General features: G+C 43.1%; 1 long non-coding RNA gene across 1 annotated transcript; it reads left to right on the plus strand.

The window, feature by feature from the left end:
• The first annotated feature begins 6,317 nt into the window (after nt 1-6,317).
• LOC138998781 (uncharacterized) lies at nt 6,318-12,065 on the plus strand. The gene is made up of 4 exons (XR_011469263.1): nt 6,318-6,406; nt 10,547-10,628; nt 11,238-11,437; nt 11,531-12,065. It is a non-coding gene; the product is annotated as an uncharacterized lncRNA (long non-coding RNA).

Consider the following 12,065-nt stretch of genomic DNA (forward strand, 5'->3'; position numbering starts at 1 on the left):
CCTTAGTCTCTCTTGCCCTAGTTTCTGTGTCTATAAAGATATTCCTACGACATATATCTGCAATTTTGCTGCCTATGGAGTCTTGTAGGATTTTTATGGTTTCTGGTCTTACATTCAAGTCCTTTAGCCATTTGGAGTTTGTTTTTGTTTATGGTGTAAGTTGGTGATCTAGGTTCATTTTTTTGCATGTATCTGACCAAATTTCCCAGCACCATTTATTAAAGAGGTTGTTTTGACTCCATTGTATACTCTTGCTCCTTGTCGAATATTAATTGAGTATAATGGCTTGGGTTAATTTCTGGGTCCTCTATTCTGTTCCATTGGTCTATATGTCTGTTCTTGTGCCAGTACCAGGCAGTTTTGAGAACCGTGGCTTGGTAATATAGTTTGATGTCTGGTATTGTGATCCCTCCAACTTTATTGTTCTTTCTCAGGATAGCTGTGGCTATTCGGGGTCTTATTTTATTCCAGATGAATTTTTGGAGAGTTTGTTCTAGATCTTTGACATATGCCATTGGTATTTTAATAGGCATTGCATTGAATCTATAGATTGCTTTAGGTAGTATGGACATTTTAATGATGTTGATTCTACCAATCCATGAACATAGTATGTTCTTCCATTTGTTTATGTCTTCCTCTATCTCTTTTTTCAATGTCCTGTAATTATCCGAGTATAGGTCTTTTATGTCCTTGGTTAAGTTTATTCCTAGGTATCTTAATTTTTTTTGGTGCAATGGTAAATGGGATTGTTTTTTTTTTTTCATTTCTCTTTCTGTGAGTTCATTATTGGTGTATAAAAAGGCCATAGAATTCTGGGTGTTAATTTTGTATCCTGCTACATTGCCAAATTCATTGATTAGGTCTAGTAGTTTTTTGATGGAGTCTTTGGGCTTTTCTATGTATAATATCTTGTCGTCTGCAAATAAGGACAGTTTTACCTCTTCTCCCCCAATTTAGATGCCTTTTATTTTTTCTTATTGTCTGATCACTATGGCTAGTACTTCTAGTACTGTGTCAAACAGGAGTAGTGAAAGTGGGCATCCTTATGTTGTTCCTGTTCTTAGGGGAAATGGATTTAGTTTTTGCCCATTGAGTATGATATTGGCTGTAGGTTTGTCATATAGGGTTTTTATTATGTTGAGGTATGATCCCTCTATTCCCACTTTGCTGAGAGTTTTTATCAAGAAAGGGTGTTGGATTTTGTCAAATGCTTTTTCTGCATTAATTGATATGTTTATGTGATTTTTGTCTTTCAGTTTGTTTATGTGATGTATCACATTTATTGATTTGCAGATATTGAACCATCCTTGCATCCCTGGAATCAATCCCACTTGGTCATGGTGTATGATCTTTCTAATGTATTGCTGAATCCGATTTGCTAGGATTTTGTTGAGTATTTTAGATTCTATGTTCATCAAGGATATTGGCCTGTAATTCTCTTTTTTTGTGGTGTCTTTATCTGGTTTTGGAATTAGGCTTATGCTGGCTTCATAGAAAGAGCTTGGAAATGTGCGTTGCTCTTGAATTTTTTGGAATAGTCTGAGGAGGATAGGTTTTAGTTCTTCTTTGAATACTTGGTAGAACTCCCCTGTAAATTCGTCCGGACCAGGGCTTTTGTTTGCTGGAAGATTTTTTGATCACTGTTTCAATTTCTTAGGTAGTTATTAACCTATTCAAGTTTTTTGACTCTTCTTGGTTGAGTTTTGGGAGCTTGTAGTTTTCTAAGAATATGTCCATTTCATCTAGGTTGTCCATAGAATTTTGTTGGAATAGGGTTGTTCATAGTATTTTTTCATAATTGTATTTCTGTGGGATTGGTTGTTATTTCACCTCTTTCATTTCTGATTTTGTTTATTTGGGTCCTCTCTCTGCTTCTTGGTGAGCCTGGCTAGAGGTTCATCAATCTTGTTTAATCTTTCAAATAACCAGCTCTTGGTTTGTTGATCTTTTGTATTGTTTTTTTGGTCTCTATGTTGTCTATCTCCACTCTGATCTTTATTATTTCCTTCCTTCTCCTTACACTGGGCTTTTCTTGTTGCTCTCTTTCTAACTCTTTGAGTTGTAAGGTTAGATAATTTATTACCATTGTTTCTTGTTTTTTGAGGCAGGCTTGTAGAGCTATGAACTTCCCTCTCAAGACTGCTTTCACTGTGTCCCATAGATTTTGGATTGTTGTGTTTTCATTGTCGTTTGTTGCCATGATGCTTTTTATTTCTTCTTTGATCTCTCTGATAACCCAGTCATTGTTTAGTAGCATGCTACTTAGCCTACAGGTGTTTGATTTTTTTAATAGTTTTTATTGTAGTTGATTTCTAGTTTTATGCCATTGTGATCTGAGATGGTGCTTGATATGATTTACTTTCTACATTTTTTTAAATTAAAGAAAACTAATTTTAAAATCACTAGAAAATCCTGTGAGAATAGAAATGTTTTATTTTGCACTGTTCAGTAGAGTTGCCAGTAGCCACATATGGCTATTGAGCTCTTGATACATGGTTAGTGCAACTTAGGAGTGTGATTTCTCCTTTTACTTCATTTTAAATTAGCCACATGTGGGTAATGACTACCTTATTGGTCAAAGCAGAACTTGCGAGTGCTGAATCCTAACCACTAGACCACTAGGGACTGTGGTACATAAAATGAACAACATAAACTGATGAACAAAAACAGATCCAGAGACAAAGAAACATCTATCAGACCATCAAACCTCAGAGGGAAGGTAGGGGAGGGTGGGGGTAAGGGGGAGAGATCAACCAAAGGACTTACATGCATGCATATAGGCCTAATCAATGGACACAGGCAACACGGGGTGAGGGCATGAGTGGGGGCGGGGGGGGGGAGGTGTAATGTAGGGATAAGGACACATAGGTAATAACTTAATCAATAAAGAAATTAAAATAACAAACAAACAAACAAACATAAACAAAGCAGAACTTGAAACTTGGGAGCTCAGTGCACCACTTAGAGCATTTGCTTGTATGCAGGAATACCCCCATCTTGTGGTCTTTTAGAATATTCCTTCTGAAATATTGGGAACTAAGATGTATTAGCAAGTATAAGCAAGTATTTTTTCTTGTAACTTCAGAACGTTAATAAATCATAAGAGTCATCTGGTAGATTATATAAATTATCTACAAGTTTAAAGACCGGTGTGGGTAAAAGACAGTCATCACACAGGGCAAATGAATTGCAGGGGACAGTAAGTGTTTAGAAAAACACTAAGAATATAGAGTCACTCTTTTGATTGGGACACAGGGAGGCTTTTAAACAACAGAGGGACCTTGTTATCTTCCGAGTCCAACAATATTACTATTTGCAGATAAGGCTTCATATGGTTGTTCCTAGAATTAGTACAATTGGGAAATGATCACTTTTAGGCATCAAGGATATCTTTTTCCAAGAATGGTGAAATGTGAAGAGTTCCTGGAAGTTTGGTTCATCCTTGAAATGGCCTTGAACATATTTTATTGGAGATTTATCCCTAAAGCACACACCTTTGGGGCATGTTAACCAAATATCCAGGATGCTACTTTAGTTCTTTGGGCTCATCCTAAGCTTAGCAGAAATAATTGGAAAAGGGCAATGAAATGAGGCTCAATGTACTTTGTGAAACAAGGCAGAATGGCCAAACCTCAAACTCCCTGAGATAAATAAGGTAAATTATTAAACATTGGAAAGCTAATCCCATAGCTAGTTACTGGAATTTATTTAGCCATATGCAAGTAATGAGCAGCAACTATCTTGTGATCTGTAATTATTGGGAACAATAAAGTTTTTATAAGGAAGCTCAGTTTTTATTTGGTTTCAATGTCTGACATTAGCCTTGGAACAGTTCCCTGTTGCATTAGAAGAACTAATATATCTAGTGTGTATTCCTTAAAAGCTATTGGCTGTTATTTATTTTTCTTTTAGGATAAGCTAGTCATAATTTGGTGACTCTCTGATAAGTTATCAGAATCCAATCAATTGATTACCATCAATTTTATTTATTTTTTGGTGGTATGTGCAGATTTGATCTGCATTTACACCATTCACATTTCTCTTGTCAACAAATAAAAATAAATACTTCCATGGCCATGTTGCCTTCCTTTTTTATGATAAGTTATATTTATGGTACAGAAAACATCTAGTAGATGTAGAATAAACAGTGTAGAAAAAACAGAGATCATATCTTGCCCTCTTTCTTTCTATTTTCATTTTTTAATAAATAATGAAACTCTAAGGCTGGGTAGCTCAGTTGGTTGGAGCATCGTCCCATATACCAAAAAGGTGCAGGCTCAATCCCCAGTCATGGCACATATAGAAGGCAGTGTTCAATGATTCTCTCTCACATAGATGTTTCTCTCTCTCCCTCTGCCCCTCACTCTCTTTCTTTCTCTCCCTCTAAAATCAATAAACATATCATCAGGCGAGGATTATAAAAAATAAACATAATACAATAATAAAGAAATAATACAATACAGTAATACTCTGTATAATTTTTCAGTCCAATTTCTCTCTTTATATTTCCATTATAAATTTTCTAATCATTACTCTAATTTAGGTTTTTAATCATTTATTACATATACTAGAGGACCGATACATGAAATTCATGCAAGAGTAGGCCTTCCTTCCCCCAGCTGCCAGCACCAGCTTCCCTCTGGGACCAGAGATCTGGGCTTCCTACCTTCCCCCCCACCCCCCCGCCCCCTGACCGCTGTCAGGCACCCGGGACCCGAGCATCCCTTGTAGCCCTGGCTTTGTCCAGAAGCTCGTCTGGAAGGATGTTCAGTCTAATTAGCATATTATGCTCTTATTATTATAGATAGATATCAATCAACCCTATGTGGTATTAGTTCTTTCTGGATTTATATACAGGTATATTTTATGTAATATTCTGGAACTTCTTTTGTTTATATTATCATAAATTTTAAAATGTATCTACTTTGAGACAAATAGTTCTTTATTGATTTTAACTGCCCTGTAATATTTATTCATATAAGTATTTCAGAACTATGTATGTATTCCTTTACTGGTGAATATTTACCATATTTTGTTGATTTTACTTATTATTTTTTAATTATTTTTTTTACTTCAGAGAGGAAGGGAGATAGAGAGAGAGAAACATCAATGATGAGAGAGAATCATTGATCCACTGCCTCCTGCACACCTCACACTGGGGATTGAGCCTGCAACCCAGGCAAATGACTGGGTTTCAGAGCACTGTGCCTTCCTGGTTCATTGGTTGATGCTCAACCATTGAGCAACACTAGCTAGGCATATTTTGTTGATTTTAAAATGTGCAATATGTGACATTTAAAATCATTTGAAATCCAAATACAGAGCTAATAATAACGCACATGGCCTTCATCTACTCGGTGAAGGACAAGGCTCTGCAAACTTCCTGTGTAAAGGCTTTGGTAGTAAATGGTTTGGGCTCTGTAGACAATACCATCTTGGTCATAACTACTCACATTGGCCATTGTAACATGAAAGTAGCCAAAGACAATATGTAAATGAATGTACATGTCTGCCTTCCAGTCAAACAGTAATTATGGACACCAAACATTAATTATGGACACCAAAATGTTAATTTCATATGATGTTTATGTATCAAAAATATTCTTTTCATTGTTTTCTAACTTTTAAAAAGTGAATAAAAATTATTGTTATCTCATGGGACATATATAAACAGGCAATAGGCCAGATCTCACCCACTGACTATAAATTGCTGACACCTGGTATACACGCAATATATTGACATACCCTCCTTTCTAACATCTACAAAAAATTATATCCTTCTTTAATAGAAAACATTTAATAAAATAAGTCAGAAGATCAAATATTCTACATCATGATGACCAAACCAGTGACCTCATGAAAAATTCTGGCTCTCGACACTGACTTGGTCAAAACGCAGAAGTGTCCTGTGTTGACATTATTCTGCAGGGACAGACTGTCAGTAAGCAATGCTGGGTGGATGAGGTAACCCACACTACTGAGCAAAGGATGGCCTCCTGGTACTGCGCAGAGGCCCCACCAGGTGGCGCTGCAGCGGCCAATGCGCCTGGCAGGCCAGCCTGGCAGATCTGGCCACAGGCGTCCACGTGGGTGAGGGGGACTAGCCTGGAGGGACTTGGAGTCACAGGACCCGCTGGGCTTCCTGGCTCGCGCCGCTGCCTCGCCCGAGTCCGCCAGGGTCCCGCGGGCAGAGGAGCTGGAGGAGCCTTTGGAGGCCGAGGCGTGCTGGTGTGGATGCCGCCCCGCTGCCAGACCAAGTGCATCAGCCTGGAATCCAGGCCACCATCCTGCAGGCGCTCCTCTCCCGCCTGTGGCCTGGATCCTCTTGCTAATCTGAGGGAGGAACTGGAGCTGAAGCTGGTGAGGGGCAGTGCTGGGCCAGACCACCTTCCTCCATGTCACCAAGGTGAGTGCCCTCCTGCTCACCTGCCCAGCTCCTCCCGCCTAAAAGCCCTGTTAAACCTCCTCCCTCCGCCCCCTCCCCTCGCAACTGAGTGCGGGTTCCAGCCTATCTGGCACTTCCCAGGGGCCCGGCCTGGAGTGTCCCACGTGGTGGTGGCTGTGGTGGGCGTGAAGGGTTCATTCCAAGGGTGAACTTGGGCTTGTCAGGTATTTAAAACACTTGGAGGATTGGGGTTTCTCTGGGCCTTGCTCTGTGGGGGCAGCCAAGGAGTCACTATCCTGAAGGATTGGGACTTGGTGAGCCCCGGGTAATGGGAGAAAGCAGGAGAGTGGAGAGGCTCCATCAAGCCGCCACCTGGGACCAAGAGCCCCCGTGCGAGACCAAGAGCCCAAGTGTGGGCTCCTTCTCTGTGGGCAGCTGGTCCCCCGTCATTCGGGTGCAGGTTGCGTGTGCTCCCTGGACCTGGATGAGTGCTGGCTGCTGTACTGACAGGAGGCAGCTGGGGACAGAGTTCCAGCCAGACCCCAGCAGGGCCCCCTGTCTATTAAGCCAGACAGTGAGGGGTCCTGCTTCTCCAGGACTTGTCTCAAGCCAGGGGACAAGACAGATCTGTAGTCCCCAGAAAGTTAACTACCTGGTCAAACAGAGTGTGTGTGTGTGTGTGTGTGTGTGTGTGTGTGTGTGTGTGTGTGTGTATGCATTGAGGGGGGGAGCGGGGGAGGGTGGAGAGGAGAGCTGAAGGAAGGGAATGGACAGGGGCAGAGCTTATTCCAGGCCCTGACATTGTGTGTCTAGGAGAAGGGACCCTCCAGGCAGGGGGCAGGACAGTGTGGACAGGGAACCTTTCATAGAGGGGTCAGAGCTGGGGGACAGGGAACCCCACTGGGAAGGACCCCATAGTGGGGACAGGAAACCCTCCATGCAGGGGGAGGGCAGCAGGAAAGAGAACCCCAATTAGAGGGGGCAAGGCACGGAGGAGAGGGGAAACAGGGAACCCTCTATGGAGGGGACAGGGCAGTTGGACAGGCAATCCTCCATGCAGCGGGGAGGGCAGGAGGAAAGGGAACCCCACTTTGAGAGAGCAGGGCAGAGAGGAGTCAGAATTATCCATGGAGGAGGCAGGGCAGGGGGACAGGGATCCCAACTTTGAGGGGGAGGGGCAGGGAGGAGAAGGTACCCTCCATGGAGGGGGCAGGCAGGGGGACAGGGAACCTCACTTTGAGGGGGCAGGCAGGGGGGAAAGGGAAGCCCACTTTAAGGGAGAAGGGCAGGGAGGAGACAGAACCCTACATGGAGGGGACAGGGCATGGAGGAGAGGGAACAGGGAACCCTCCATGGAGGGGAGAGGCTGATTATTAAAAAGGAATAATAACATTTATCGGTCATTCATCATGTCCAAGTATGGTGATCATGATTATAGTGAAGAGCACATAGGAATGAAGTTCAAGTAGGAAGTGGTCATTCCGTGGGACAAAGGATGAAACAGAGTTTGAAATTCAAGGTGCCCAAGCAGCTGGGCATTTGAGGAACAGAACCTCAGAGAGGCAGAAACCACAGGGAAGTAGCCACCACATCTGCCTGCAATCTCCCCTCAAGGCATTTGCCAAATCCTACCTTGAAAGGGTGATTGATCTCAAAACAACAAGCAGAAAACAATGGAGTGTAGGAGATTTAGACTAGCTCTCAGCAACTGGACCTGACACTTTTAGAGAATCACACCCCACAGATGGAGAGCACTAGTTCACTTGAAGTGCATAGGAAACATTTACAATTATAGACCATCGCTGTTTCAAAGGCCTGAAATCAGAGTGTACATTCTGATCACAGTCAACCAAACTCATCATCAACAATGACAGATTGAAACACATGGGTATGACTGGCACCACTGAGAGCTTTATACATACAGTGGGGCCTTGACTTACGAGTGTCCCGACTAACGAGTTTTTTGAGATACCAGCTGTCTCTCCGCCGATTTTTTGCTTTGAGTTGACAGAGTAATTTGAGTTAACGAGCTCCTTAAGGAGCTCAGTCTCCTAAGGAATTAAACTCGTAAGTCAAGGCCCCACTGTATGTTGACAAACTTGCTTAATTAGACCTGCTTTCTGATTTAGCTAAACTTTTTCCAGCCCAGTGAAGCACCCCAACTTTTCTTTCAGGATATTGTCAGCAACACAGCAGTAAATATCAATACGAAGCAGATTATTATTGTAGAAAATACAGGGAGTACAAAGGGTGAACTATTTAACTGTAGCACTGTTTGACTCTATTCTGTGTAGTGAGAAAACCTGGAGTCATTTTCAAGTTCTACCATTTCTTATTTCTTTTCAGCTGGGCCAAGTTTCTAAACATTCTAAATCTCCATTTTCTGGCTAATTGAAAGAAAATAGGATTCTACCAAGTCTCCTATCTACCTACTCCAGGAGTTCTGTTTGGATGAAATGAGATGAGGCACGTGAAAACGTTTCACAGACATTTGGTTAAACTGTAAAATGTTTTCACTTGGCTATAAAGCAAGTGGGATGAAGAAACTCCAAGGAGGCTAGTCACCAGGGAGAGGAAGCCGGGTGTCCTATGTGACATCATTACCTGGCGCCCACAGCCATCATTTCTGTGCTGGGCTGGGCTGTGGGCTTTGCGCCATGGGGTCTCGGCAGTGTTGGCTGCTATTTGGTGGGGTGTCGCTTCAAGGTGGTGGCAGGGCCTGTGTCCCACTTGGGGGAAGCTGAGTGTTATTTGTGGGTTCCAGGTTTTCTGTAAATTGCCAGTTCACGTCAAGGCAGTTCCAGCATTGAGCATCTCCCCCTGGTGGTCAGTGCGCATCATAGCGACTGGTCAGACGGTTGGACATTAAGCATATTAGCTTTTTATATATATAGGTTTGCAATAAGAACAGCAAAAACCATTCTAAAAGAAAATTAGCTATGGCTCATGCCTAAAATTGATCAGATCTGAACCTTTACTGTAGATATCAGCCTTCCAATGAGGAATTCTTCAAATACAGCCTGTGCTGTGGATACTGAGGCATCCTGCCTAGGAGCCTCTCTCTTCAGGGTTCCTGATCTGCCCCTTCCCCTACTGCGCCCCAGCCCCTGCCCCATTATTTTTTCCAAGCAGACCCAGCATCTCCAAAGCCATGTGTTCTCATTCAGGGGCTGTTAGCGTGCAAGAATGCAGTTTAAAGGATATTTCACACCCAAAGCACTTTTTAAGTTTCTCAAAGATGAGTGGATGGTCACTGAACATGGGTGCAAAATGCATTTTAAACCAAAAATAGTTATTTAAATGTTTTTTTAGAAGATTTGTTCTCATTATCAAAACAATACAGGATCATTAGTAGAAATTTACAAGAAATATATGAGGTAAAAGAAACCACTTCTCTCCATTATCCAGGGTTAACCACTGTCAACATTTCAAAGTATTTCTGTTTGTCTTAGGTAAATTTATATATCCAAATACCTTTTTGAGGTGATACTATTTATTTTTTAAATATAATTTCTATTGATTTCAGAGAGGAAAGGAGAGGGGGAGAGAGATAGTAACATCAATGATGAGAAAGAATCATTCATTAGCTGCATCCTACACACCTCCTACTGGGGTTGGAGCCCACAATCAGGGTATGTGCCCTGACAGGGACTCTATGCATGACCTCCTGGTTCATACATCAATGCTCAACCACTGAGCATGCCTCCAGGGCAAGATGATACTATTTGTTATGTGTGTATTTTGATTTGTTTTCTTTAGTTATTGTGTATGCATTTCACTGCATCTATAACCACTTTTTTTTCCCATTTATTAAGGCACTGTTTATTTTTCCCAGCTTTATTGAGAAATAATTGATATACACCACTGTATAAGTTTAAGGCAGACAGCAGGATGGTTTGATTTACCTACACTGTGAAATGATTACCACATTGGGTTCAGCTAACATCCATTGAACATGTGACAAACCAAAATGGAAATCTCTAATGTAATTTGAGGTCTTTTTTCTTCAAAGTCAAACCTACAATTCTTACTATTGCAAAAAAGAGCTGTACTTGGAACTGAAGTGCAGGGTGTGGTGGGTCTGCAGCTGGGGCTCTACTGCCCTGGCCTCTTGCACTTGACCCTTGTGCCTGTTCACATGCAGTTCCGTTCTCCCTCCAGACTTCACATGAGGCTGGTGATGGATGTGCTGCCCCTACCGGACAAGCTCCACAGTCTGTCTTCCCACCACTGAGTGGCAGAGGTGAGAGCCCACACTGTAAGGCTGTGGGGCCTATAAAGTTCAGACCTCACTTGTGTCTAGGAAGCTCTGGGGGTGACCTCAGCATCAGTGTGCGCAGAGCCTATGCTGGCCTCTGGGATGTGCTCTGTGAGGGTCCAGCTCACCCATAGCTCCTCTACCCCTGGATCTCAGCCACCTTCCCGGTCCTTCTGCTAGAAGCTCTGGTTCTCTCAGAATCTTAGACTCCTCTCCCGCCATGAGCTGTGTGGAAGCTTCATATAACACGATAGTTTTCGGGGAAAACTGGCAAGAGAAAAATAAGAAAAATAAGCAGGAGTCCCCCCAGTACTTTGGAGTCCAGGCCCCATTTTCCCAGGTCCTCACCAGAGATGGGTTTTTCCTCAGCATTTGAAGGGCTATGCCCCGGCCATGGCTTAAGAGCCAGGCCAGGAAAGAAGAGGGGGAGGATCCAGGGCAGCCCCCACTCTGGCTCCAACAGGCCCCCGGTCCAGTCCTCTGAGTCATTGCCGTCCTGCTCACAGAACAGGGCTAAGACTCACTGCCTTCAAGACAAATCAGCTCACCACCGTGCTGGTCACTTGTCAAGTTCTCACTTCTCTCCCCACTCAGCCCACTGCTGCTCTCTCTGGAGTCCGCAGTTACTATTCTCTCTGAGACCATGGTTGTCATCATTGGGTGGACAGCTAGCCATTGACCTGCTCCATCTCGGTGGCTCCAGAATGATATCTTCGGTTCTTTTGAGAAGAAGAAAAGGAAGGGAGAAAATGGGTCTGGACAGCAAGTAACCTTTCTGTAGAAATGCATGGACAGTGAGTTTTTTTCCTCTTAGTACTTTGAAGTGCTATGTGGATTGGCATGAGGTACTTTTATTTTATTATTCTCTCTGCATGTTCTTTCTGAAGGTGACTGAGTTGGCTGGCTGCACAGGTACAGGAACAAGAGAGTGAATGTGCTGTCCTATGTGCCAAGATGCAAGGAGTTTGTGCTGTTCTGCATTTCTGAGCCTCTCTCACCAAGTGAGTCAGGTCTGGCCAGAGGCAAGGACAGCCATGAGTGGCTCCTCCCAGGCCATCCTGACACCACCACTCTGTCCAACCTCTACACCATTGGTCTGTGCTCATTGCCAGCTGAATCCACAAGCCAGAGGAGCCCTGGAGCCCTGAGTCACTGTATGGAGAGGATGAGCTTTGGTGGCTCCCTAGCCCACATCATGGACCACAAGGAGCAAGATTTTATTGGGTTCAGACACTGAAAAGTTCTTCATGACAGCCCACATTATTACCCTAATGATACAGTCTTTGATGAACAATTAGAACCTCCCTGACTGGACCACAGAGTAAGGTGTCGGACCTTTGATGAGTGACACTCTGTCTCTCATCTTCTTTTAACCCAGTGGTCGGCAAACTGCGGCTCGAGAGCCACATGCGGCTCTTTGGC

Source organism: Myotis yumanensis, unplaced genomic scaffold, assembly GCF_028538775.1.
Source record: "Myotis yumanensis isolate MYYU_CA2020_CCGP unplaced genomic scaffold, mMyoYum1.0.hap1 SCAF_21, whole genome shotgun sequence".
Classification (NCBI taxonomy): Eukaryota; Metazoa; Chordata; class Mammalia; order Chiroptera; family Vespertilionidae; genus Myotis; species Myotis yumanensis.